Here is a 26,080-nt window from a genome sequence, read left to right as displayed (position 1 = left end):
TATCTAATATTAAATTGATTTAATTATTATTTTATTTAGCTGATTCATGCACATTTCTTCCGTGCAGCTGTGTGAGATTATTATAATAATTCTAGATATAGATAAATTTGTATAGTCAAGATTTATCTGCCCTTAAGTAAAACAGAACTGGCCATGGGATAGAATGCATTGATGTATAACATTAATGATAACAAGTTACTTAGATTAAAAATACCAGGAGACTTTCCTGAAACAAATCCAGTCAGAAATAAAACAACTTTTGGAAAAAAACCCACTTTGCCTTGAAACAAAGATTTGAAGGAGTACTTGAAGTCCTTTCTAATTTTTTTCTTCTTTTTCAAAGAAAAAGAAGGGAAAAAAAATGAAAGAAGAGAAGAAAGCCTTATTTTGAAACAAACTTTTTGATCCTGTCAACCTTATTAAAATTTGTTACACAGGCAAAGACCTGTTTCTGTTCTCTGTGCCAGTACTCCCAATCTGTGACAAAATTACCCAACCCCCATTTATTCCTCTGAGAAGCCTGCATTGTTCACTAAAGGCATATTTAACTAAGCATAATTTGCAATCCTTTGATCACTTTCATGGTTCTTCTTTGAATTAGAAAATTATTTAGATGCCCTTCTTAGATGCAGGAATCTGAACACCAAGATCCAGCAATAAAAAGCAGTGCCAAATGCATACCATCTGCTATATGATATTATCATTTGAATTTATCCAGCAATTAATTTATCAGCATGTTATGCACAAGACTTCACATCTCCCTTTAAAAAGATGGATGCTTGCCTTCTTGTATCCCAAAATATTCTAATAATTCTTTATTAGGGGTTATTTGCTTCTTCATTTTCTACTTTCTCTTTTTGTCATCTGTGGATACATTCAATAATGATTTTGTGGTTTTATTTTCTTTTTCTGTCTTCAGACCACTTTTTGATAGAAATATTGAATAGCACACAGTGAAGATCTGATCTCAGAGACATACTAGAGGCACCATATTTCATTTGATTAAAATTTCCCATTTTTGTCCTGGTTTCAGCTGGGTTTCAGAGTTAGTTTTCTGCTTACTGGCTGGTGCAGTGCTGTGTTTTTCGATTCAGTATGAGAATAATGTTGATAACACACTGGCGTTTTAGATGTTGCTAAGTAGTGCTTACCACAAGTCAAGGACTTTTCTTTGTGTTCCATGGTATTCCATGATATTCCATGGTGTTCCATGGTGTTCCATGCTCTGCCAGTGAGAAAATGCACAAGAAGCTCTGAGGGAGCATGGCCAGGACAGCTGACCCGAGCTGGCCACAGGGATACTCAGTGCCACATTCCATATCACAGAATGGCATACCCAGAACATACAGGGAGGGCAGTTGGACAGGAGCCACTGGTGCCCGCCCAAGGGTGAGCTGGACCTTGATCAGCAACTGGTGAGCAACTGTGTTGTGCATCACTTGTTTCTCTTGGGGTTTATTCCCCTCTCTCTCTCCCTTTCATTACTATTATCAATAGTGATAGCAATATATTATTATATGTTTTTTAAATTATTAAGCCGTTCTTATCTCAAGATTCACTTTGGTTTTCTTTTTTTTTCCTATTCTCATCCTCACTGAGGTGGGGCAGGGAGTGAGCGAGCAGCTGTGTGGTTGCCATCTGGGGTTAAATCATGAGATATTCTCAGATCTAACTTATAATTTTAAATCTTTTAATACACACTTAATTAAAATACTATGTGATATGAAGCTGCACAAAAATCCAAGTGCATTAAAACACTATTATCTTTATCAAAAATACCTCTAATTTCAAGTTGATTTTAACAAGTTCTACTTTTCCTCAAACTAATGCCAATTGGCTTGGATTCTATGGCCTCAAGCCTGTTATCACCAATTTCTAACATCAGTGAGAATTGGTATCACATGAGCAGATGTATAATCTATGATAATATTCCCTTCCCAGAAGGCCTCTAGAAACCAGAGCTTTCTCATTACTACAATATGCCTAGGATCTAAAAGGTGAGATTTTTCTGTATATTACCCGCTCCCACATTTACATTTATAAAACAAATATAGAAAGAATAAACTCAAAAACTTCTTACAGTAAGACAAAGATACTCTAAACTGCATACTTTGTTCAATGGGGAGAAGATGAAGGAATGAAGAGTATGTGACAGATCCCTACAATTTTGCTTAATCAACAGTGCAATGAAAGCAGCTGAGAATCTACAAAGATTGCTACTGTCAAAATCACATATTTTTTAACCCTGTCAAACATTAACTTTACCCCTGTTCTATTGTCTTCCAAGATTAACAGAAAATCAACACTCCTGATCCATAAAATTCCTTGCTTAGTTATGATTGTTATCTGCTTGCATTTGCCAGTTAAAATGGCCAAATTTTCCATAGTTTCTGGAGTAGTCTCTTTACAAAGTTAAGTTTTAAATCACTTAAGCTAAATTTATTTCCCCTTCAGGTGACTTATTTTTCAGAATCTGAAATGCTATTTTAGGCAGAATGACTTTGTAATTTTTGAAAACATGTTAAAATATTTCTTAGATCTCCTCCCTGTATTTTTTCAGATTAAATTCTTTTGCCCACCAAATACAACAGCAAACCTGCCCTTAAGAAAAGCATGTGTCTCTGACTGAGACTTTTTTGAAACTACATCCTTGCTGAGTTTTTTGGAGTTCATTTACCCATATTTTAACCTAGTATGAAAGAGAAAATGAACACATAGAGGCAATGATGCTACACAATTTGTACCTTGATAAATTATCAGCCTGACAGTTCAATGTACAGCTGTGCACAGTAAAAATATAAACTGTGATACCAAAGTTTAACTATAATTATTACTACTGAGTTTTGTGTATGAAACCACAGTTGTTCAAAAGCAGATATTTGTTTTGCAAAGAACTGTGGCAAGCAAACTGCAACACAAAACAAAAGTGCAACTCACAGAAGGGGGTTATACAAAGACAAGATTCCGGTGTTGCTGGATGCCCTAAAAATACTTCATTTTCTTTGAAAAAAAAATTAAGGAATTGCTTTTAACAGAAATATATCCTCATTTTGAGGAAAAATCAAAGAAGTGACAACTGTAGAGGTGCTTTCCCAAACCGAGAAGATTATCTTTTTATTCAGGACAATTTGATTTCAAATCTGTGCCTATTTCCTCCTCCTCTTCATCCAAGTTCCAGATTGATTAGAATAGAGACAGAATTTTTTCTCAAAACCCAGAACACTGGACAGTTATTTCAAAGTATTTCTAACTTTACTCTTTATTTTTTCTGTGGAGAGAAGGGTAACAATATGAAAGTTTTCTTCCTTCCCCTGGTTAGGTTGCCAGACTAGTGTTTTCTGTAATCCTTTACTGTAATCCTAATTTCCATCAAGCAGCAATTTGGATGCCAAGTCACTGCCCACTCCAGGTCTTTTAGGTTAATGTGGAGTGGGACTTCCAGTGGGTGAAAAATTACTGGAAAGTTTTTGTATGGCACTGCTACACAGAGAGAGAGAAGAGGTAACATTTCTCAGCATGACATATAAACTTAAGCTCTCTCACTCTGCTGGTGGGAAGAACCTCTATCCTTGTTAAGAGTATTCTTGTTAAGAATTGTTCACTGATTTTTATACTATACCTTTAAGATCTTTGCATATAGAGAGATATTAATGAGGAACTACTCTTTGGACTAGGGAACTAAGGCCAGCAGCAATGGGAGTGTTAGTTTTCACTTCAAAAGCTCAGGAACCCAAGGGGCCAGCATGCCCTTCTGTCTTCTGAGACTTATGATAGTTCTGTGACACTTTTATAAAAACGCCTTCATTTTTTTTTTCTATTTGATTATATCATAACAAAATTGTGTAAAACATATGCATTCGCTTTGGAGTTGTTTGTTTCAGCATACCAACCTAATGTGCTCACAAATCGTTGTAATGACTGATTGCTAATCCTGTACCTGCTGTGGGTAAAAACAGCTAGAGAAAAGGGCAATACTCTGGCCCTAATATCAATAGCATCCCAAGAGTATTAGGACTTCATTTATCCATATATTGCTGCTTCACCAGGGACCAAGTTAATGCCAAATGGTCTGTCTACTATACAATTTTTTACAGCAGCCAGAATGTGCATAGGACTGGCTATAAATAGAGCATTAACTAAACACAGGCATGGAATATTTCTTCTCTGACTGTGCATGAAGATAAGCAAATCTGTGTTATCCCCATCTTGAACCTGATATTTGTATGTTTCTTACAGTTGTAGCAGGAAAATAATTAGAGTATTTGCCTCTATGTTTACTCTCAGTGAGGAGAAGCAACTGCATCCTGTCTCACACATGGTTTTGTTGCTTCATTAATTAAAGCACAGTTCAAAAAAGAGCTAGTCTAGCTTTCAGCAAACGAATAGAAAGCATGCAGAAATAACTGGTCAGTCTGTGAGCTGTCAATTATTTGAACCAGGAAATGTAAATAGGAAAATGCTTTCAGATTTCAAAGAATAAGTCACTATCACATATTAGCCCAAGTGTGCATCTGGGATTGGTGAAGGAGGGATGTTTATATCCAAACTAACATGTTATTATAAGTCAGGTTGATTAAAAGTTAATAATAACATTTTAAAGAAAACAGAATTGAAATGAAAGTTGATTTTAGAGTATTTATATAGAGCCCTTGTGTGTTGCAAATCTACGCAGATTCTCATTAAGCATCATAGCTTAGCTTATGAAACCATCATATGTGTGTTATCCTAAAACTTTGAAAGTCTGATTTAGCTTACAGCTTTTCTGTAAGACAAAGCAGATCACACTGTACTCCATAGTGCTAGGTTTCTATTCAAGCTTACATTTGTAGTAGTACATTATTCCAGCACTGCGAATTGCAATGTAGTAATTTTACTAGTCACTAATAAAGTGGCCAAACTTATCCCTTTCTATTCAAAAGGTTGAGAAGTTCCACAAATACAACCAAAATATTTTTACTGCTTCTACTATACAACCAGTTTTTACTGCTTCTACTATACAAAGGCAACACTTGCACAAAATAAGCCAGAATCTTTCATGGTTTATTCATGACTCTGAAAACTAAGTTTTGTTGTCAAAATTCATACAGCTGGATCTTATTCCAGAAGACTAGTGGTTTGCCCTGATGTTTAGCTTCCAGATTTTATCTGTAGTAGCTCATAGTTACAGAAAAAAAATATAAATATATATATATATATGTTTTACTTGTGAGTTAGCAAATTTCAGCTAATTTTAAACATATTGCATTGCTCTGTTGTGGGTACCTCAGCTTTCAATAAAACTAGTTAAATAATTCTTGTATAAAAATTTCTTTTATTTGTACTTTTTCATGAATGGTCAAATAGTTGTACAGTAAGTGTTTCATCCCTCAGCATTATTCAGCATAACCACTTGTAAGGTTTTTTCTGGTAGTGTGTGCTTGTTTTAATTCCCCTCCCCACACAGGCTTTGTTAGTTGTATATAATCTTTGAAAGATTTGTTCAAGGGAAACCAAATAGCAACCAAGGTTTTCAAGTCCAGTCCAGAGTCCAATAGAGTCAAGGCACAAATCAATTTGCAATGTTTCCATTATATACTGTAATTTTCACTAGAGTATATACTGTAATTTTCACTAGAGAAATATGCATTACAAGCTAGCATTAGCCTTGACTTAATAAAGTAATATTTAAGTCAGTTTTGATATTACTTCCTCATGTTGTTATTTTATTTTAGCCCTTAGTGAAGGAAACAAATCCCTAAAGTCACATGAACTTCAGACAGGTGACTAAAGTTTCTGCATATGTGTTGTTGAGTAGAGTAGAGTGCCTGCAAGCTATCTCCCAAGAGTTGTTAACCTCCCAAATCAGGGGCTGCTAGGACAATAACCACACTGGAATAGAACAGCATTTAGGACATCAGTAACTTTTTCAGCCTATACTGTGTTCAGCGCTGACACGGTTTTGCTGTTAGCAGAGAACTACCCTGGGGAATTTTAAATAGTTCAGATAAGTCTACATGAACTGAAGATACCCCAGCAGCTGCAGTGTAGTTTCTCCTCCAAAGAAGAAAGGACAGTGGTGCCTTTCAAAATTGTTTCATTATTTTATGTGAATACATTATGAAACAGGTTCAGTTAAGCACCTTTTATATTCAAGTGATCAAAAGGAACTTTTCACTATTTGCACAGACAGAGAAATCAGAGAAAAAATAGATTTCTCTGAGGACTTTTTTCAAAATTATAAAGAGATCATTAACACATAAAGTGAGACTATGGGTCCAGTGTAGAGCTGGAATGAATTTATGGGTATGATTTATAAACTACTGAAGTAGGGGTTTATCATAGAAGTGCTGATACAGCAGTTACAAGGGTGAACTGAGTGTGATTATCATGAGGCAAAGCTCCTGGAGGTGTCATATGAAGTTAAGAACAATATTAGCAACACATTCCTTCACTTCTAAGCCCATCCCCTACATATGTCTTCTGTACGTAGTGGAAAACATTCACTGTTTATCATACTTTTACCTGTATCAGGAGAGTATCTTCAGCTGCTGAATTAATCCCACACTCATTAGCAAAGTCCATCAAAGGAGTTTTTGCAGTCTTTGTTTGTCTAACATTATTTTTTGAGAACTCATGCTATGCTTCTATCTGTCATGATATTTTAGCACTATGGTCTGCAATCAAAGAAACTGAAATTATTGAGATAGATTTTAAAGGTCAGCACTTCACAAAATTTCATGTCTGAAGCAAAGTCATGTACATGGCAAAAATGACAGATTTGTTTCAAAATGTTTATCACTTTGTAAACTTTCATCATAATGAAGTTATTTTTACTCTTTGGTATCAATTTTTAGCGTTTTAGCCACTCTATTTCTTCCTTTACAATTAGAAGGAAAACAATCCTCTGTTATGTGTTTGCACCTAACAATAGGCCCTTGAGAGCTCAATATTGGTGTGATATGACACAAGACATGGGAGATCAAACATCATTATCAAATGTTTTTTTTAATTACGGAAGGATAGCAAGGTGAGCTGTATCTGACAGAACCCTTGGAACCCATTGCAGTGCTGTACAGCAGCTCATGCTGACATCTTTGAGGTGCAAAACTTCGGACACTGAAGACATTTCCAAGGCTGTGAAGACCACTTTATACCATCTTATTTCCATGATAACATTTAAAATATAATGAGTTTCTCTATGACCAAGAAATTTAAAATTAAGTTGCTCAACAGGCAATTCCCGTTGTCTCAGGCAAAAAGCTGCTCAGGACAGCCTAGGTGAATGAGCAGGCTTTTATATGTGTGACCATTAAAAAGGGGAACCAAGAATCCAGTTTTATTAGTGTAGTTAAACTCTCTCTCTGAAATGAGTTAAAATCCAAGCTTCATTTTATGGGCCAAGATATATGGGTGAACATTCATTAATGGAACAAAAGGATCTTTATACACTATACCTAAAATCTCATGAGTACTGAGGAAAAAATATAATTATCCCATGTACATTATTTCAAAAAAGTGGTGTGGGGAACATGAATGACTTGCACATGGTCATTGAAAAGGCCAAAATAGGATGAGATAGTCCAATGCAGAACCTAAATTCTGCTTCATTTTCCTCACTCATTGGTAATGTAATCCAAAAGCAAGAAGTAAGTAAAAAATACTGCTTGGAGACATTGAGACATGGTAAAAGAAAGAATGTCCTAGATGGAGACTTTTAATGAACAAACCACAGTTTTGTAATTCATAATAATAATCCAAGATTTTTTTTATAATGCTTTATATTTCAGTATATATCAATCAAAAAGGAAATTAACATGGGCAATATCACTTATTTACTTATCTTACTGTTATAAGTCACAGTAGTATGAAACTACTTGAATTACAGAGCTAGACTAAAACTTCCCTTTGAAATTACTGGCCTAAAATTGTTTTGCAAAATTCTTAACTGAAGTTAAGAAGTCATCTTCAGAGATTATACCTTCAGAAATTAATGTTGATGCATTTCACAGTGTTTAAAATCCAGTGTTTAAATTTTTTTCTAAGTTTCTTCTATGACCCCCCAGTCATTTTGCTTTAAAAAGAACTACAACGTAATATCTGTCCCCTTTAAACACTCAAAACAGGCATAGCTATATTTTTGCATCCCTCATGAATGAAAGAAAGAATTTGCATTAAATAATCTTATTCCCACTGAACTAAATTTAAAAACTTTTTTCTGAAGTCTCTTAGGTCAGACTTTTAGAATCTCTATAATTTATAATCATTATCTATTTGTATACATAAAATCCAGCCCTTATTTATGGATATGAACATAAAAATAGGAAAATATGTTCACAACTCTTCAATCTCCCCCTACGGATTTAGGTTTTAGCCCAAAGGGATGAATACACTCACAAAGTTTTCCAGACCCAGGGAAAAACATTGTGTGAAAACATTGTTTGGAGACAGAGCTTTCTGAGTGCTACATGTCCATAGTATAAGAAGTGAAAACTAGAATAATATAAGAGATTTGAAATATTTGCATTTCTAATTTGATAGTATTACACAGCAAAAGAGAAAGGGAGAGAAAACAATCATAGAAACAAGTAATCATATCAGTTGGAAAATACTTTTAAGATAACAGAGTCCAACCATAAGTCAGTTTATATAAAATTAGTCAGCAGTGCCCTGGCAGCCAGGAGGGCCAACCCTATCCTCGGGGGCACCAGGCACAGCATCACCAGCCAGGCAAGGGAGGGGATTGTTCTGCTCTGCTCTGCACTGGGGCAGCCTCACCTTGAGTCCTAGGGGCAGTTTTGGGTGAAGTAATATAACAAAGATAAGAAATTATTAAAGGGTGTCCAGAGGAGGGCCACAAGGATGGTGAAGGGCCTTGAGGGGAAGCTGTGTGAGGAGCAGCTGAGATCACTTGGTCTGTTCAGCCTGGAGGAGACTGAGGGGAGACCTCAGTGCAATTACAGCTTCCTTGTGAGGGGAAGAGGAGGGGCAGGAACTGATCTCTTCTCTGTGGTGAACAGTGGCAGAACCCCAGGGAATGGCCTGAAGATGTGTCAGGGGAGGTTTAGGTTAAATTTAGGAAAATATTGTTCACCCAGAAGGTGTTGGGGAACAGGAACAGGCTCCCAAGGGGTCACAGCACCAAACCTGACAGAGTTCAAGCATTTGGACAATGCTCTCAGGCACATGGTGTGACTCTTGGAGATGGTCCTGTGCAGGGCCAGGAGTTGGACCCAATGGTCCTTGTGGACCCCTTCCAACTCAGCACATTCTGTGATTCTGTGAACCATTAACCCAGCCTGTAAAGCCCATTACAAAACCGTACAAAACCATGTACCTGGGTGCCACACCTACATGTCTTTTAAATCCTTCTAGAATTTTTTGACTGGTGGTGGCTCAACCACTGCCCTGGGAAGCCTTCTCCAATGTTTGACAACCCTGTTCATGGAGAAATTCTTCCATATCCAATCAAAACTTCACATGGTGCAGCTTGAGGCCATTTTCATTTGTCCTATCACCAGTTGCCTGGGAAAAAGGCCAACCCCCACCTCACTACAACCTTCTTTGAGGTAGTTGTAAAATTATGAAATCACCTAAGCCTTTTCTTCTCCAGGCTAAACAACCTCCATTTCCTCAGCCATATCTCATAGGACACTTCACCAGGATCATTGTCCTTCTCTGGATATGCACCAGTGCCTCAGTGTCTTTCTTGTAATGAGCTGCCCAGATTTGCATGTGCATGCACAATGTGCAAAATTCCTACAAAATATTCAGCATAATAGCATCATTTTAAAAAACGGAGAAGAATCATCCAGTTATTAATAACAAAAATGCCTCCCAGCAGATTAAATGGATTTGTCACCTTAAATGTCTCTTGATTAACTATCATATGATTTCATGTACATTAACTCTCTCTAGTAATAATGCTTCTCTGACCCTCTTACTGTATTGCTATTAAAATCTGTCCAATAAAATGCTTTTCTACATACCTTCTTTATTTCTCCTGTTCTTCACTCAGTCTCTGTGCCAGATGATTGTAAGATTTATGTGCACTCTTCATAACCACAGACAATTACAGAACTGTTAAAACAGCGGTTGACCTAAACTCCTAGAAATCTTTGCGTCAAATAGTAAAATTCTTTACAGACGTGTGAAGGACTCATTTTCAAAATAGTTTCATCTCTTACCAGGACTGGGAAGGGTTCTAAAGAACTCAGAAGGAAGTTAACTATCAAATGCAATTTTACATATATTGATTTTAAAAGATCTATTGATTAAAATAAATAGATTTCTTTTAAATATATCCTGAAGGTGATGAGATATATTCTCTTCTATCTACTCCAAGCCTTGTCTAAAGGGAGCTGATAGTATTGGTTGAGTCCTTGGTAAGAAATGGCTATATAACAATCACTGATATCACAGCTGATAATAATTATGGCAGTTTCAGTAGGGAAGCCAAAGATGGATTTATCAAGACAAGATGAACCATTGTAGCAGAGTTTGATTCCTTTAAAAGAAGACTACACTAAACAGCTTGAAGGCCTTTGCAATGATGCATTTGTGTGAGCAAAACTGTGAATTTGTGATATGCCTGTCATGAGGAGTGGAACATAGCGGAGCCACCTGAGAAGCAGAGACTCATCACTGTTTTCTCCTCCCCCATGGGAGGTATAAGTTACTTTAAACTTTCTCTTGAGTAGCAGTAACTTGTCTTGCATGTCTGTCCAGATGCTCTAGGAACCCTCACAGGAGAAAAAGCCTGCCTGCTTCCAACTCCATTCCTAACTGCTTACTTTGAGACTTCAGTGCAGCCCTTTGTGAATGAAGTCAGGAAGCCCATGACGACAGCGTTATTAATGTCACTCTTTTCACAAAACACTAAAGAACTAAGTCTGAAATGCTTCCTCTTGTTGAGTAGCACTTCATTTCAGAAATAATTCTGAACTCATTCTAAACAGAAAAATTTATATCTGCTGATGTTGCCATTTCTCCCTCTCTTCTGTGAGTTTTGTGTATTTTGTCCACTTATAACTGGTGCTGCAAACTGCTGAAATTCTCTTGTATTTTATTACTTTCCTTATGTATGACTAGTTTTAGTTCATGATCAATTTAACTTTGAGGATCAAGAAATACGTAAGTATCTTTTCAAATTCTGTCCTTGTTTGGTTCTTCATAGAGGTAGTAAATGTAGTCTGTGTTAGTTTTTGCAAACCTCTACAGCTAGTGAATAGCAAGAGATTCCTTGAATTTGACAGTGTTCTGTGTTGAATTGGTTAGCTGTGTTAAATTGTTAAATTGCTAAACCAAAAAAAAAAGGAAAAACCACAAAAAAATAACACAAACAAAAAAAAGCAGTTGGTCTGGCCAAAAATGAGCTAAGGAGAATACTAATGAATAGGGATGAAGAATTGTAGTAAAAACCTTTAGGAATAGATATTACATGTGACTGTAATCAAGAATTTATTCTCATGGCTTTTGGCAATTAGTACAAAAAAAGAAATTTCATTTGTTAAAATGATAGCATCAGGTTTTCTGAAGAACAGACAAAGGAAAGATTAACTGAATGATGAAGTAATCCCCTGCAAACTGTTTATATTGCAGCCCAGTTGTTAGAGCAAATTCTGAAAAGACAGAGGCACCAGCAGGTTTCACATCAGATGGGTCACCTGTTCTCACACTGAAATCATAGAATAAGCCACAGGCCTTACCTGTCCCATTTATGTTACATGGTGTGTAGGAAAGGAGTCCTAATTCTTCTTGCCCCTTTTTTCCAATGACATCATAGAGGTCATTGCATAAGGATACTGCTAATGACTTTGGGCTGATGGAGGAAACCTAATTTTAAAGAACTTAACACATAACTTGGTTACATGTTCAAATCATACTTTTTAGGGATAGTTTTTCTTTTTTTTGTTTTTGTTTTTGTTTTTGTTTTTTTTTTTTTACTATAATATCTCACTTATTGAAGCTTGAGATCCTTAAAGCAGAAGATAAAAACAAGATGACCTTTACCAAATTGAAAATTCTGAATATATAAATGATGAATGATGGTCTGGCATCTACAAATTTTGTTGTTTGAAGCAGTGAAAATCTATGTATTGCCAACTATACATTCATGTTGTCAGAAGTGGAAATAGTAGAGAATAGGATTCTGTAGGGCTGAGATGTCAAGGAGGAGAAAAAAGCTATTCACATCATAAAATCTTAACGAGTCATTTAGATAGATGGGAAAGAAAAAAAATATCTTCAATAATGAAACTAAAAAGGAGAGTCCTATGTCCTGATCTGCCAACAAAGTCACTTGATCACCCCTAGAGAAATTTTATTAATACAAGTGCCTCAGAAGGCATCCCAAGCAGTACTCACAAATGTGTGACTGTAAATATCAGAAATGTAAATAAATCTTTATATATTAATATATTAAGATAAATGCCTTTCAAGGTAGACTCAAATATGTGAGTATATTAGCCTCATTTTCATTTTAAGACAAAAGGAGTTTCTCCTTTTCTAAAGTTCATCCGGTCTGAGCTATTTTTCCTTACCTTTTCTTTCTTTCAGAAATGATTTTCTTTTTTCTTTTTTAATCAACTGATGTGATCATTAACCACAGTCTTGAGCACACTCAGTTCCTTTGTATAATCATGCCTGTGATTACATCTGTGTTAAATTGCATCCATCATTATGTATTTTCCAAATATGAGAAAGTGTAAGAAAATGTCAGTATAAGAAAATGGTCTTAAATAGTGTATGCATAGTCTGCAAGCTGGAATGGTACCTACAATAGATGGTATATCTCAGCCAAGGAGTGAGATTGGCCCAAGGAATGAATCACAGTGTACACAAATACATAATTTAACAAAGGTGTTGATAACATATATCACCTACACTGTAAAGCCCAGGAAGAACAACTGATGTAGTATTTATTGACATGTCAAACAGACATGTGCTTTACAAGATCAGCCCTTCTCATCTGCCCTTATTTTCTTGCCTCATTTATTATGTTGTTCTAAGTATGTTCCTGATTATTGCCACCAGCTTGTCTGTGCCATTTTCTATGTGAACATATGGCCTAGAGATTCATGGTTTCGCACAGAAAAAAGCATTTTCAGAGCCTGCTTTAACCTTCCCTCCTTTGTGCTGGTACTACAGGCTACTGGAGGAATGTTAATACTGGAGTTTGCCAAGGATATACCCAACTGCACCTTCTCTGACAGAGATAAGGAGAGATAATATTTAGCAGTAAGTGAATTTTCCAATATGGTCTTAAGTATGTGCCACGGCCTTGAGCTCTCCCTTCTTACCCTAATCCCAGGGTTTGGAGGCTTTTCTTTTTAAGATAACAGTCAGTTTACATTCTGTAATTGGTTCCCAGTTTTTAATCACTCAAAACATTATGTCTTTTCACAATTTACTGTAATACATTCAAGCTAGGAGTTTGAAAGCCCACATTCTTAGGGATAGAGTGTTCCATTTCAGCAGTACAACAAAGAACAAATGCCCTTTGCAAGTCCATAAAGCATTTTTAACTCCCTGCTATTATTCATGTACTGCTTCCTTTTATATTTACAGTCTTCAACCAATTTTTAAGAGAGCTGCCTGTGTGTACATATTCAAGCAGTACACATAAGCCTCAGGATAGACTGCAAATTAACTACATAACAATTCAGATGTGTTTCAGAGAAACATGACTTTTCATTTTGTTGTGTACAATCACAGAATGTATGTCACTCACAACACATAGAATTTTTTGAAAGAACCAACAAAAAAGCCTAGCACATGAGGAAAAGAACATATAAAAATCGTGTTTTGCTACTAAATAACAGCCTGACTCCACCAATATTGAGAGTAAATTGCCAGAGTTTAGGGTATAACAGCTTTTGTCTAAATCCTTGTTTTCCCAGCTACTGTTCTAAAATTGCTTTTTAATTAAAGTTTTATGAGATTTTATAGGGATTCTAAAGATGCATGGGAATACATTTTCTCTTCCATAACTGTCATTTTTATGTTCCTCTTTAAACACATTGTTCTCCAGTATAACACATAATTAGGCCAATGGTTTTTGTCTGCAAATACATAAACCATTGAACTGAAGAGAAAAACGAGATCAAATAATTTAATATAATTTATATTAGAGAACTTCCTTTCATAAGACTACTTCTAGGATGAATAACAAAAACTTCTACAATTTAATATTTTACCTCATGCTTATTTTCCCTTAGTCTCAAGTTCTTTGTCATGTGTTATTAGTGCCTAACATTACAGTTCTAATTGCCATTGAAAATAGCAAAAGTTGCTTATGCAAATTAAATGGTTAACCTTATGATATTGTTAATTCCTTGATTGTTATTTTTAGTACACTGGACATTAACAATTAATAAAAGAATCAACAACAAAAAAAAAAGACTGGGAAAGGCCTAGTAAAATCTTTAACTCATGGACAGATTTCATAAACAAGCCATAAAATTAGTCACTGGCCATGTAGGATAACAGAAGTTCAGAGGAACATGCATGCTGAAACAGGTAATGGCAGGTCATACAAAAGAGTCAGAGTCAGAGCAATCTGCTGCCTTCTGTGACTTCACTTGCATGCTTGGCTTTCTCCAACATCCATAAAGGAAGAGATCCTAGTCAAGGACGATGCTGAGACCCACAGTATGTGCCCATGGAGCACGCCTGGGTTTGTAATCTCCCTTGCAAGCACATCTATACACCAAGCAAAGGGCTTGCACCTCCCAGCTGACCGAGAACTGCTCACAGAGAATTCACTAATCACACCACTAAGCAAAATTGGAATGAAGTGATAGAGTTTCAGTACCTAACCTTCAAAACAGTAATGGTCAATCCCAAACTCAAGCTGAGGTGCAGTTTGCTTTAAGAAGATAATGGCACATCTATTCCAAGAGCCACCTGAGCACTGAGATTGTAATTTGAAAAATAACAATTGAAGTTTCCGACTTTGCTTTTGATCTGTATTGAAACAGAGACTGTTTGTATTTCCCCCACCTCTTCCAAGAATAATAAGAATTGAATTAATTTTCTATGTTAAGCTGGACAATATATCTCATGTATCTGCCCAGTGAAGGTTTAATGATCTTTATCCAGTGAAGCAGTGTCACATGAAGATGAGGAAAGGCTCTTATCCAGAATATCCTAGTATGTGGGCTAAGGTATCATGTTACTAGGTGAGCTGAGGACATTTCAATCCCTTGTAGTAGGGTTTGATTTTGAAATGAACATGATCGTGTTTTGTGACAACCTTAATTTTTAGAGATTACAGATCTTGGGTTGTTTTGGGTTTTTTTTGCAAGTCTCGCAAAATATTAGACAGAATATTTCATTCACCATATATTTACTTCCTCGTGAAAAAAAAAAAAAATTGTTTTATTTTGCTTTTGGGATTTTTAGTTTTTAAATTATATATCCATGCAAACCTTATCCATTTGATAAGATGGAAGGAAAGGAAGCTAGACTTTTTTTGTTGTTGTGGAGTTGAAAAAAAAATTCTTTGTAAGCTCTGTTTTTTTATTATTATAGGAGTAATTACAAACTTGTTAAGTAAGCCACACAAGTCATTTCACTCCTTAGGTTCCATTTTTGTTGCTATAAACTGGGAATTAAATACTGTTCTGACATCCAAAGGAGTCATGCAGAGCTTTGGGATATTCTTGTGAAGGGGGCTATGTAAAAGCTAACTCATGTTCTGTGATTATTCTTGTGGAAGAAAACTTGTTACTGGGTGTCAGTAGAAAGCAATCATTTTAAGGACACAGACATGGAGAAGAGCATTTTATTTCAAAACTCAGCTAATACTTGCAGATAGACAATTTGTTATTTTCTATAACAAAGTTCTGCATTTACAATGTATTCTATACAAATTTATTAATATCAGTGGAATGCATGTATGCCAAACTGGCCCTTGTGTAAAAATCCATTTTCCCTGGATTATAAATTTTTTCCACAGTAGTCAGCATTTGATTAACTGGAAATGCTTTTTTTTTTTTTTTTGCTCATGTGAAAGGGCTCTTTTCCTATTCTTTATAATGTTTAGTTTAATTCTAATTTCTCATACTAAGTTTATTATCATACAGGAAGAGCTCTGTTTTCATATGTGTATTTTATATCCATTAAAGATGTCTCTGGTCACTATAAACTGCCTTTATAAAGCACTGACAATGTCTTCACAACATGTGATTATATTCTCCTCCTAATCTTCCATAACACAATCCTGCCTGGTCCTTTCTTAAGCAAGACTAAGAGAGTTGCATTGATTAATTCAGTACATAAGTAGGACTGAATTAAGTATTGACTAAGTCTTTGATCCTGTTAGAGATTTTTATCCTAATCTGAACAGAAAAAAAATATCATTAAGGATAAATATTTATAAAATATATATATTTAATGAAGAAAAATATGTAGTGTGTAAAGGGCTTTTCCTATTTTTATAGAAAGTACTAAAGCGGATATATATTCATAAAATAAAGCAATGTCCCTTTAAATCATGTGCCAGTCACCTGACCCTATTTTATTTTGGAAGATTTCATGCTAAGGAAAATATGCTCTAAATAAGAAATTAGTAGTTTGTCCTGAAAAGAACACTTCATTTCCCATTACTAAATGTCCAGGTTTTGATAATGAAAAATATTTTTATTTATTTATTCAAAATAAAAGTGAATTTAAGACTTATTTTTGCATTCTGATATCTGAGATTATTATTAAAATTCAGTATGCTTGGAAAATTTTACCTTTTCAGATGATAGAAACCTGAAACTGATTTATACTTTGGATGAGAAAGCTTACTTCTAAATGGAATACAGTTTGTTTCCACAAAACATAATGTAACTTCTTATGTGATGAATAGACTTTCTGTATTCAAACTGATTACTCAATTTAGCAGAAAAGTGTAAGTTTAATGAGACATTGAACAAAAATGCTCAGGAAAAAAAATCTGACTATCTTCTATTTTATGTCAAATGTTCTCTGAACACAACATAAGCAACAATATCTTTAGATCTGCAGTGCCAATGTGCTGATGAATTTTGCTGTACTATGAACACAGGAATTTTGCATTTGTCGCACAATTACCACCATGTCACTGGTGCTAATTTAGTTCTTGGTCTGAGAAATGGGGAAATAACAAGAAAGAGAAATGTGCCTTTATTTTGTCCAGTAAGAGTAGATCTAAAAAACTCCCAGACTCTCAGAACTGTCTCTTGACTGGGTATAGAGTAGCTGACAGTAAATAAAATTGTTTCTGGAGACGATGTTTAATTCCCCAAACTTTATCAGTCTTCATTTATTATTGGTTGAACCTTGTTTCTGCTGGAGAAAAAAATCACCTTCATGTTGCACAGAAATTTTTAAAGAGAAATTCTCTTTTTCTCTTTTTACATGCACTACCAAGTAAATAGTCAAAGGAACAAACATAAGCCAAGAAGAGAAGAGAAAGAAAGGGTTGAATTCATAGCAAACATTTTTTTCAATTACTAATTTGCCCTATGTCCCCTTTTCTTCACCTGTTATGTTCCTGCAATCATGTGGAGTTCTGGAAGTATCGGTGTGATTAAACCTAGGCAGAACTCCTTCTCAAGGGGAGTTGTGACCTTCTTTCTGTACTTCATAGCCTGCCAGCAATGGTGGTGCTTAACAGAAATCTAAGATTAATTGCCTACCTCACATACTGGGACTGTCTGTCACCTTTTCCTACACAAGAATAAATACATCTCTCTCTCTTTTGCTTTGTGGTTTGAGTGGTTTTTATTTTTTTTCCTGGCTATGGCTTCCTCAGAAGCATCTGACTGGTTTAAGTTGATCCTCATTCGTATCTCAATACATTTTCTGCTATTATGCTGGTGTAACATCTCACTTGCAGGACCATTTATTCTCCTGTTGTTTTATAACTCCTTCTGAGATACAGTTCTCCCCAACTTTCATCTGCTTAGCACAGGCATGTGTCAGCTCTGCCAGCCTCATCAGAAGTACCTGATTATCCTCTCAGGGAGCTCAAGTTTAAGCATCTTGACCTCAGAGTTTGGAATTCTGAATTGCAGCATATCTCATTCACCTCTAAGCCAAAGATAAGAGTTGAACCCCCTTGTGGAAGATGAAGATGGAAGATCACTGTTTAAATTGAGAAAGATATGCATTTTTCTTATCTTATTCAGATCAATTTGATCTCTAGCTACTGCGATTTCTATCAGCTTTTGTAGCAGATTTTGTCTCTCTTTAGCTTTTACCCAGCAACATTTCTGACTCAAGTGCTGTGAAAAGCAAATAGATTTCATCACACAGACCAGGAGAAAACAGTGATAACAAATAGGAGATACATAATATGTGATGGATCTGACTTTCAGTTTAAAAGATTTTTTACGCTAGCCACTTTCCAAAATTCTGCCAGCTCTAAATTATTTCCTTTATAAACCTCTCCCCCCCCCCAAAAAAAAAATGAAAACATCTTCACCATAACAGGTAATAGAAAGGGGAATTTAAAAACCTAATTTGGGGAAAATATATCTTTAATCATGCTTGTTATTATGAACATTTTTGTGCAATTATCTATGCAAAAATTCAGCCATATTAGAAGGGTGTTTTGTGAACACCTGTGGTTTAGTATGATTTTACAGCTTAAGTGTATAAATCATCAATGATCATCTCGAAAACTAGATATTAGTGTCTGTTTGGGTAAATAACATTTGCAGGGCAAAGTATCAAGATGACAGTGTAATTTGGTCATGTTTCTGCCCTGAGTGCCATCATCTATGTAAATACAAAAGGAAAACTGTTTTGCTTTAAAATTCTATTATTTATTTTAGGCCTAGAATTTTATAAATATTGAATTTTCTTTGATTATATTCCCCAACATACCTTCAAAAAATCCTATATAAATTTTAAGATTCCATAATTTCCCAAAGTAGTTGATATTTCAGAGGATTAAAAACAATTTTCAGAAATAAAGATAATAAAATTCTTTTTGTATTCTCTTTCTCCCTGTAGGATTTATGTATTGTATTTCTCTTCCATTCACTGGAGATCAGTGAATGGTCTAGTGGAAGGTGTCCCTGCTCATGCCAAGGGAGGTTGGAAGTAGATAATCTTCAAGGTCCGTGCCAAGCCAAGCCAAGCCAAGCCAAGCCAAGCCAAGCCAAGCCAAACCAAACCAAACCAAACCATTCAATGAGTCTATGAATATCAACAAGTTATTTCTATTACTATGTTCTGTGCATGATTTTCTACGTTATACTTTGCACATGAATCTAATTATAAAGAATATCCAGATGATTGAAAAAAATCTAAAACTGTCCTCACTAAAGATTAATGTCAGTGTGACCTGCTTGGATGCCATAGGAGACACATTCAAAACAGTCTTTTTGATTATTTGCAGCAAAAACTTCTAAAAGTGCTTTCTGCCAAAAAGGAGAGCAAAACCCCAAGAGAGTCCAGTTTTCCTCAGTTTCATCACTTTTCTTTAATATCTTCATTTTCTTAAAATATCAACATTATTAAAAATTTTATCTTAGTTGTTCTTAAAAGTATTAAAACCAGACATTTGGAAACATAAAGATTTAAACTTCATCCTTCAGCCTTTAATCCAGCTCATTTTCCATCCTTTTGTTTTAATTTGGCAACTTTTCCAGGGTTGGTGTTTTATTTTAAAAGCAGAACGCATGTTGCTTCATGGCAGTGGAGGTTATCTTGATGGTATGAAATCTTCAAGTCAAGAATTGCAGCAATCCTTGCAGTGCTGCACTAAAGGAAGCAGTGACACTTTCAACAAAGAGCTGACACTTAGGACTATGTTTAGGCAAAACTAAACTCAGGTTCATACTGGAGTCTTTCAAGTTTCTCTACCCTATTCTTTTTACTGTTCCGTAATATTAAGTGCTTTATATTATGTACTGTACGTAACAGTCTTTTAAAACCAGATTTTACAGAACAAAAATATACACCAATAAACTGCTATATTAAGCTGTGTAGCAAAACATGCTTTCCTTTAAGAGATCAGGATTGCTTTTCAAAGGAAGGTCCACATTTGCTTTGCATCATCCTTCAGCTCATGCTGGAAAGATCACAATCTAGCCAAGTCTTTGGCTTCTTCTAAGCCATTTCCAAAGAGAAACAATAACTGATGTCAAAATGCTCATTTGGCCACCACATGAAGCATTTTTTCTTGAGAACCTTCCAAACAGCTTCTCTGAGCTATTTCAGAGCAGCAATTATCACCTGTCCTGGTGACTTTATGAAGGTACAAATGTCAAAGTTTCACCTGAGAGAAAACATCCACACAATAAAAAGAGCATAATATGCTGCACACTATAAGAACAGAAAACTTCAGCTGTTTCATCCACATCACACAGATTTTCTTTGCATTAAGTAAGGCACAAATATATATGCCTAAATGTGATGGATATTACATGCATAGATTAGTCAAGAAGTTTCTTGTGATGACAAAATAGAATGTAGATTGTATATGTGTACCCATATTACTATATTAATAATAGAATCTGTTACTTAATCTGCATTTATATTATTAAAAGTATACTTATGGATATTTCTAAATATGAATGTATCTATATGTATTAATATCTCAACGTGTACACATAATTTATGAAAAAAAGTGAACCAGATAGATTGACAATGCCTTTTCTCTTCTTATCAGATATCATAACTCTGCTCTGAAAATTCAGGTCTCAAGTTTGCTATCCTTGACCAATTTTTGGCAGTCTAAGGGTTATTTTTCAGACAGTAGTACTAAAATTTGGAATTTAGATTAGATTAATTCCAAATGGTGATCAGTCCTGATACAATGGGCAGCACAGAAGGAGACAACTTATATATTTGAGATATAACACAGTCCTCATTGGTATAAAACCTTTTCTTTTTTGTGCTTTTCTTTTCCAGTTTTTCTACATCGCAGTTACATCTACCTTGTGTTCAAAATTTATAAATAGAACCTGTGGAAAATACTCCTATATCCATGGTAACCCAAAAATAGACAAGGAATAAAATTACTGCAGACAATTAAAGAGGGAAACATGAATGTAAGTTACTTCAGCTTTTTTGACATGTGACAAAAATAAGTATGAACTTTTAGACATCCAAGTTTTTGGCAACTGGAAATTTATATTTTGCACTGAATTTGCTGTTGGTAATTTGTGACCTTTTTTCTTGTTATATATTTAATTTTTACTTCATTTTTTCAGAATAAGAAAATTAACTGAATAACTCCAGTATTCTGGAGTTTTGGAAACCACCTATATTTTCAGTAATGCAACTTTCAAGTTCATTGCTCCAGGCCCTAGGCAAAGGACTCTGTTCCAATGGTCTTTTTCTTCTCGTAGAGTTTAACAGGTCTGAAGAGCTATTTCTCCAACTAATATAAGCTTTGTTTAACTTTCTTGAGCATATGTGAAACTATCAACATGGAATGTTTATAAGCCCCAGGCCTGTAAGGATTAGTCAAATAAGACTTTTTTTGCTTTCTGCTCTGCTTCAAAAGCAGCTAAGGGTTATGCATTCCAGTTTCACAAAGCACCTCATTCAGACCTAGTTTTAGGTGCTTAAGTCCAAGAGAGAAGGAAAATTTCCTGAGTACCTTTCTTCAGAGTTTTCTGTTGCCTGTTTAGCCTGAGGTGGTGTAAACCTCGTGCCCAGATCTGTTGATGGAGTGTAGCTGTCTCCTAGAGAGATCTTACTTATCAATTACAGTTCTGAAAATAGGTATTATGCTGTAATTGTCAAATTTCTGTCTTGAGCACTTCACTCCAAATCCCCACCAAAACTAAATGCAATATTGCCATTAGAGGAGAAGCAGGCATAAGAAGCAAGACAAAGTTACAGTTTTGCTTAACTCAGATCAATCTGCATCACTCTTTATGCACCTTTTCCAGAACTCGGATTACTCGGGATCCAGTTGGGAAACAGAATGTCATCTGGAAGAAATTGGCATTGCTGTTGATATCAACTTTAAATGAGTTTAGGGAAAGTGATTCAGTTTTGATGCCATTTGGCCCAAATCTCAATAGAATCCATAAAATATGAAAAATATTTATGATTTCTTAAATACCCAGGAAAAATGCTACAATTTATTTAGATTCTTATAATTCACCCATTTTTTAGATTTTGCAATGATCTGAATAAAACATTTTCATTACTAAATGGAAAAATAATGTGCAAAACATGCATTTATACCAAGGCAAGCAAAATGAAGCAATAATTCATTCACTGTATAAATAGCTGCTTCTAGTCAGCAGATGTGAGATGACCATTTTGACGTGCTTTTTTGAAAATGCTTGTTAACTTTGACACAAAAATAGTTTTAATTGTGTAGAGTCAAAATCATCACCATAAAGCACAAGTCGAAGCCTCGGCTTGTGAAAAACACATTCTCAGGGAAAATATTTATATGGTTCAATTGGTCCTACCAAAACATAATGTAATGCCCAGAAGACTCACAATGAATTTTTTTGACTCAGGGCTGTGCAAACTCCATTTTTAGATTATTTATTAAATTTAATCTTTTGCCATTTCCTAAAAAGTCATTTGACATTTCATCAGCAAATTGTTTCTGCTAAAAACACCCACTTTTTGTTATTTAAACTATTCCAATTCCAATGGCAACAAATTAGTTGTAAAACACTTGATGTGTTCTACTAAGATTAGGAGTTTCTTAGAAATTCACGGGGTGTTAGTAATGTTGTTTGGTACAATTGACAATACCTTCTCACATCTAAATTTCACAGTTTTCCAGCTCAGATGAAAAGCTTCTGTCAAATTTGCCTTGCAGTCATTTCAACTTTAACTTAACTTTTGTTTGTTTGCAATGTTCACATTCTTACTGGGAAGCAAAACAAGGTCTAGGAAAATAAAGCTGCCATAAAACTTTTATACAGCATGGTGTTTTTTTTTAGGCTGATTTCTCCTGGCCTCCTGTATGCAAATCAGACATTTACAAATTTATAATGTAAATGTAAATATGAACAACAGGAGAACCTCTTTGACGATAATCAAAGGAGTCTTCTTCAGTGTTAGAAATCAGAAGATAATGAACTAACAAAACTTTCAGTCTTCCACCTTCACAAATTAACTGGGCATTAATTCTGCAAAAAGATGAACATGTAAAACAAAAATCTGTGGAAATGCTTGAAAATTCTTTCCTGAGGATTTTGAATGAACAACATAGACCCACAGAAGGATTTTCTAAACACTGCAGTCTCTCTGTAAGTAATATATTTCTTGTCCAAGTCTGTGTTCTTCTCTTCCCTGAATCATTTTCTTATGAGAATGTAACATGAAAAAATCCCTGAATGCCAAGACAAAGGGGAAATTCATACTATATAAACAATTGGAGTAGCTGGAGAAGGTTGGTAATGAGACTCAAGCATGATGGAAGAGCAAAAGGCAAGAAGAAGGAGCCTGAGAATTTTGGTTTGTGTTATCAGAGATCTCCATCAAACAAAACTGTCCTGTAAGAAAAGGGCCCTTGCATTATAAGTGGGATTGATATTCCATAAATTTACCAAGTGGTTATTACCTTCTCCAGTAAGCAAACTATGGACCTATATATTTAGCATTTGCATCCATTGTTGCATCCAGTAGTAAGATATTTGTGCCTGTATGTTTAATAGTTAGATTACAACACTTGATCAAAGGGATTTCAGATATGTATTTGCTGTTTCTTATGAAACCCACCTCAGCAGCCCCTACAGCTTTTGAAATTAATACAGCTAAACACTAATGCTTTAAAATTTATGTGGTTAATTACTGACTTTACTCCCTGCAATTGCTTCTACCTAATATATCCTGTGCCACCAGGAGAACCCAAAAGTGGTGTAATCATAACATACAATGATAGATTTTGAATTGTCATGTAACCTTCAAACAGAATCCAAAATTATTAAGCTGAGGAAAAATATATTTATGCCATCCTAACATTTCTCTCTATGCACAGTGGCACAGCTGTTGATCATTGATGAATCTTTGTTTCACCAGGCAAAAAAAAAAAAAAAAAAAAAAAAAAAAAAAAGCAGAGATTTAACTTAGGAAATAAGAAGAAAAGGACAAGATTTATTATAGTTTTGGTCTGAAGGTTCTGTATTGCCCAAGCACTTTTCATACTGCCATTTCCAATGCATTGCTCAGACAGAAAAGGTCACAAAGTTTTATGCTGCAAAACAAAGAATAGAATAGAAAAAGAGAAATATAATTGTTTTGGTTGAGAAGTTCACCAAGGTCTAGACATGTTGGACAGCTGGACACTGATTTTATTTTACTACAGGGTCACACATTGCAATGACAGCAAAGTCGATTCAGTACTGCAGCTGATTCAATTTCCTGTGCCTTGCATGGGAAGAAAAGTATCTTTCCAAAAAGACAGTATATTTTCAATAATCTTTCAAATCATTTGTCTGTAGCAACTGCTTAGAAGGCTGACATTGAAATCCATTTGCTTATCAAAATGTTTTCTTCTCCACAGTGTGTAAAGCTTCATGCTGGTTATTGTAAACTTGCCATTGATTTTCCAAACAGTTGCAGAGAGCTGGGGTAAAAGAAAGGTCACATTTTGAAGAAATATGGATAGCTGAAAGGTCTAATAAGTAAAATAGATGACAGATAGTATTTGTGTAAATTGCAAGCTTTTCATTTTCAAGGCATGTTGAACAGTGTTCGTTTCACTTCATCACAGTCGGCAGTGATACTAAAAAATGTCTCTAATTCAAAGTAAAGTAGAAATACAAGAGTTTTCAGTCTTGGAAAGCTGACCATTCATTTCAGAAATTGCAGCACAAGACTTTTTTTCCCGTTGAACAAACGTGCTTTCAATACTATTTTTGGGAAAAAAAAAGATAATATGTGCTTCTTTCATAGTCCTAAGGAAGATACCTTTTTCTCTTATATAATTTTATTTTCATTGCAAATAGATGAAAGCAATATCCAAATAGGGGAATTCAGCATGAAATAACCCTGGAGATGAGAGCTAGGTAACTGTTCTCCAAATGTCCTCATCAAATTAAAAAATTTAGTAGCTTGCAATAATCAGAGAGTAGAAGCTTTCTGAGTTGAATCAAAGAGGTAAAGCTTCAATTCTAGAACAAATTATTTGCTCTAGAGGAGTAAAATTACGTTACTTCAAGTGAAATTATCAGTTCTCTTAATACATTTTATCTGTGAGCCATATAACATTCTTCACTGAAGTTTATTTCTTTGATGTCTGAATTGCATTTTAGTTTACTTTCCTTTTTTGATTAATCTACGTAGAATAATGCTTGATGTTCCTGCAGAAAAAAGGACATTTTTGGACTGCTAATACATGCAGCTGAAATGACAACTAATTCAACTAATTAAGGCCTTTCACACCTATTTCCTTGGAATTCAATTATGCATGACACTATTGCAATAAACATTTTCATAATGTAAAAGAACAACATTACCTATTGTTAAACCAATTAAAACTTTTTTTTCTTTTTTTTACTTTTATTGATAGGAAGGAAAGATGCAAAGTAGTCATATATGTTTAGGACAATCTGTTTTTCATCAAGACTGCATCCTGGAGGAAAGTAAAGAAGTAAAGAATTGAAGAAATTAATTCTCTTACATAAAAATTTAGAAAATTAATGAAAAGATTCTTTCAAAATATATCAGAAAGAGTTGGTTTTTTTCCCATGAATCAGGAACTCTTGTTCTAAATAAATTGAGGTGTACTAATATTTATTACAGATAATAAAAATTTTGTCATCATTACAATATTTTGACTGATTTTTAGTTGTGGCATAAAGAATGACAAACTTAAACTGTATTTTAGGACATAGTTTTAAAACATAGCAAATAAAAGGGAGCAAATACATAGATGATAAATTCATGTAAGTAATAACCCTAATTCACTACAAAAACAAGGAAAAGTGTTTTTTACTTAATAAAGTTACTCATCTTAAAGAGTAAAGTCTAACAAAGAAGAAAAAAGATAATTTATCAGTACCTGTATAGAAAGCAACATATATTAGAGTATTTTCTTTTGTTATAAATACAACCAAGACCATTTAATGAACACAGACATTTATTTCGTTGAGGAAATATCACTGGAAATAGTTGTATGAGTTTAAAGTTTCAAGTT

General features: G+C 34.7%; 1 long non-coding RNA gene across 2 annotated transcripts; it reads left to right on the top strand.

The window, feature by feature from the left end:
* The first annotated feature begins 1,240 nt into the window (after positions 1-1,240).
* On the top strand, positions 1,241-25,540 carry LOC146438319 (uncharacterized). 2 transcript variants are annotated; one of them, XR_014852057.1, is made up of 4 exons: positions 1,241-1,415; positions 1,942-1,997; positions 20,872-21,011; positions 25,454-25,540. It is a non-coding gene; the product is annotated as an uncharacterized LOC146438319 (long non-coding RNA). The 2 variants fall into 2 exon arrangements; XR_014852058.1 differs by lacking the exon at positions 1,942-1,997.
* Positions 25,541-26,080: the final 540 nt, after the last annotated feature.

Source organism: Lichenostomus cassidix, chromosome 4 (genome assembly GCF_008360975.1).
Source record: "Lichenostomus cassidix isolate B80296 chromosome 4, HeHo_3.0, whole genome shotgun sequence".
Taxonomy (NCBI): Eukaryota; Metazoa; Chordata; class Aves; order Passeriformes; family Meliphagidae; genus Lichenostomus; species Lichenostomus cassidix.
Note: the sequence above shows the minus strand (reverse complement) of the source record. Positions and strands in the feature narration are given on the sequence as shown.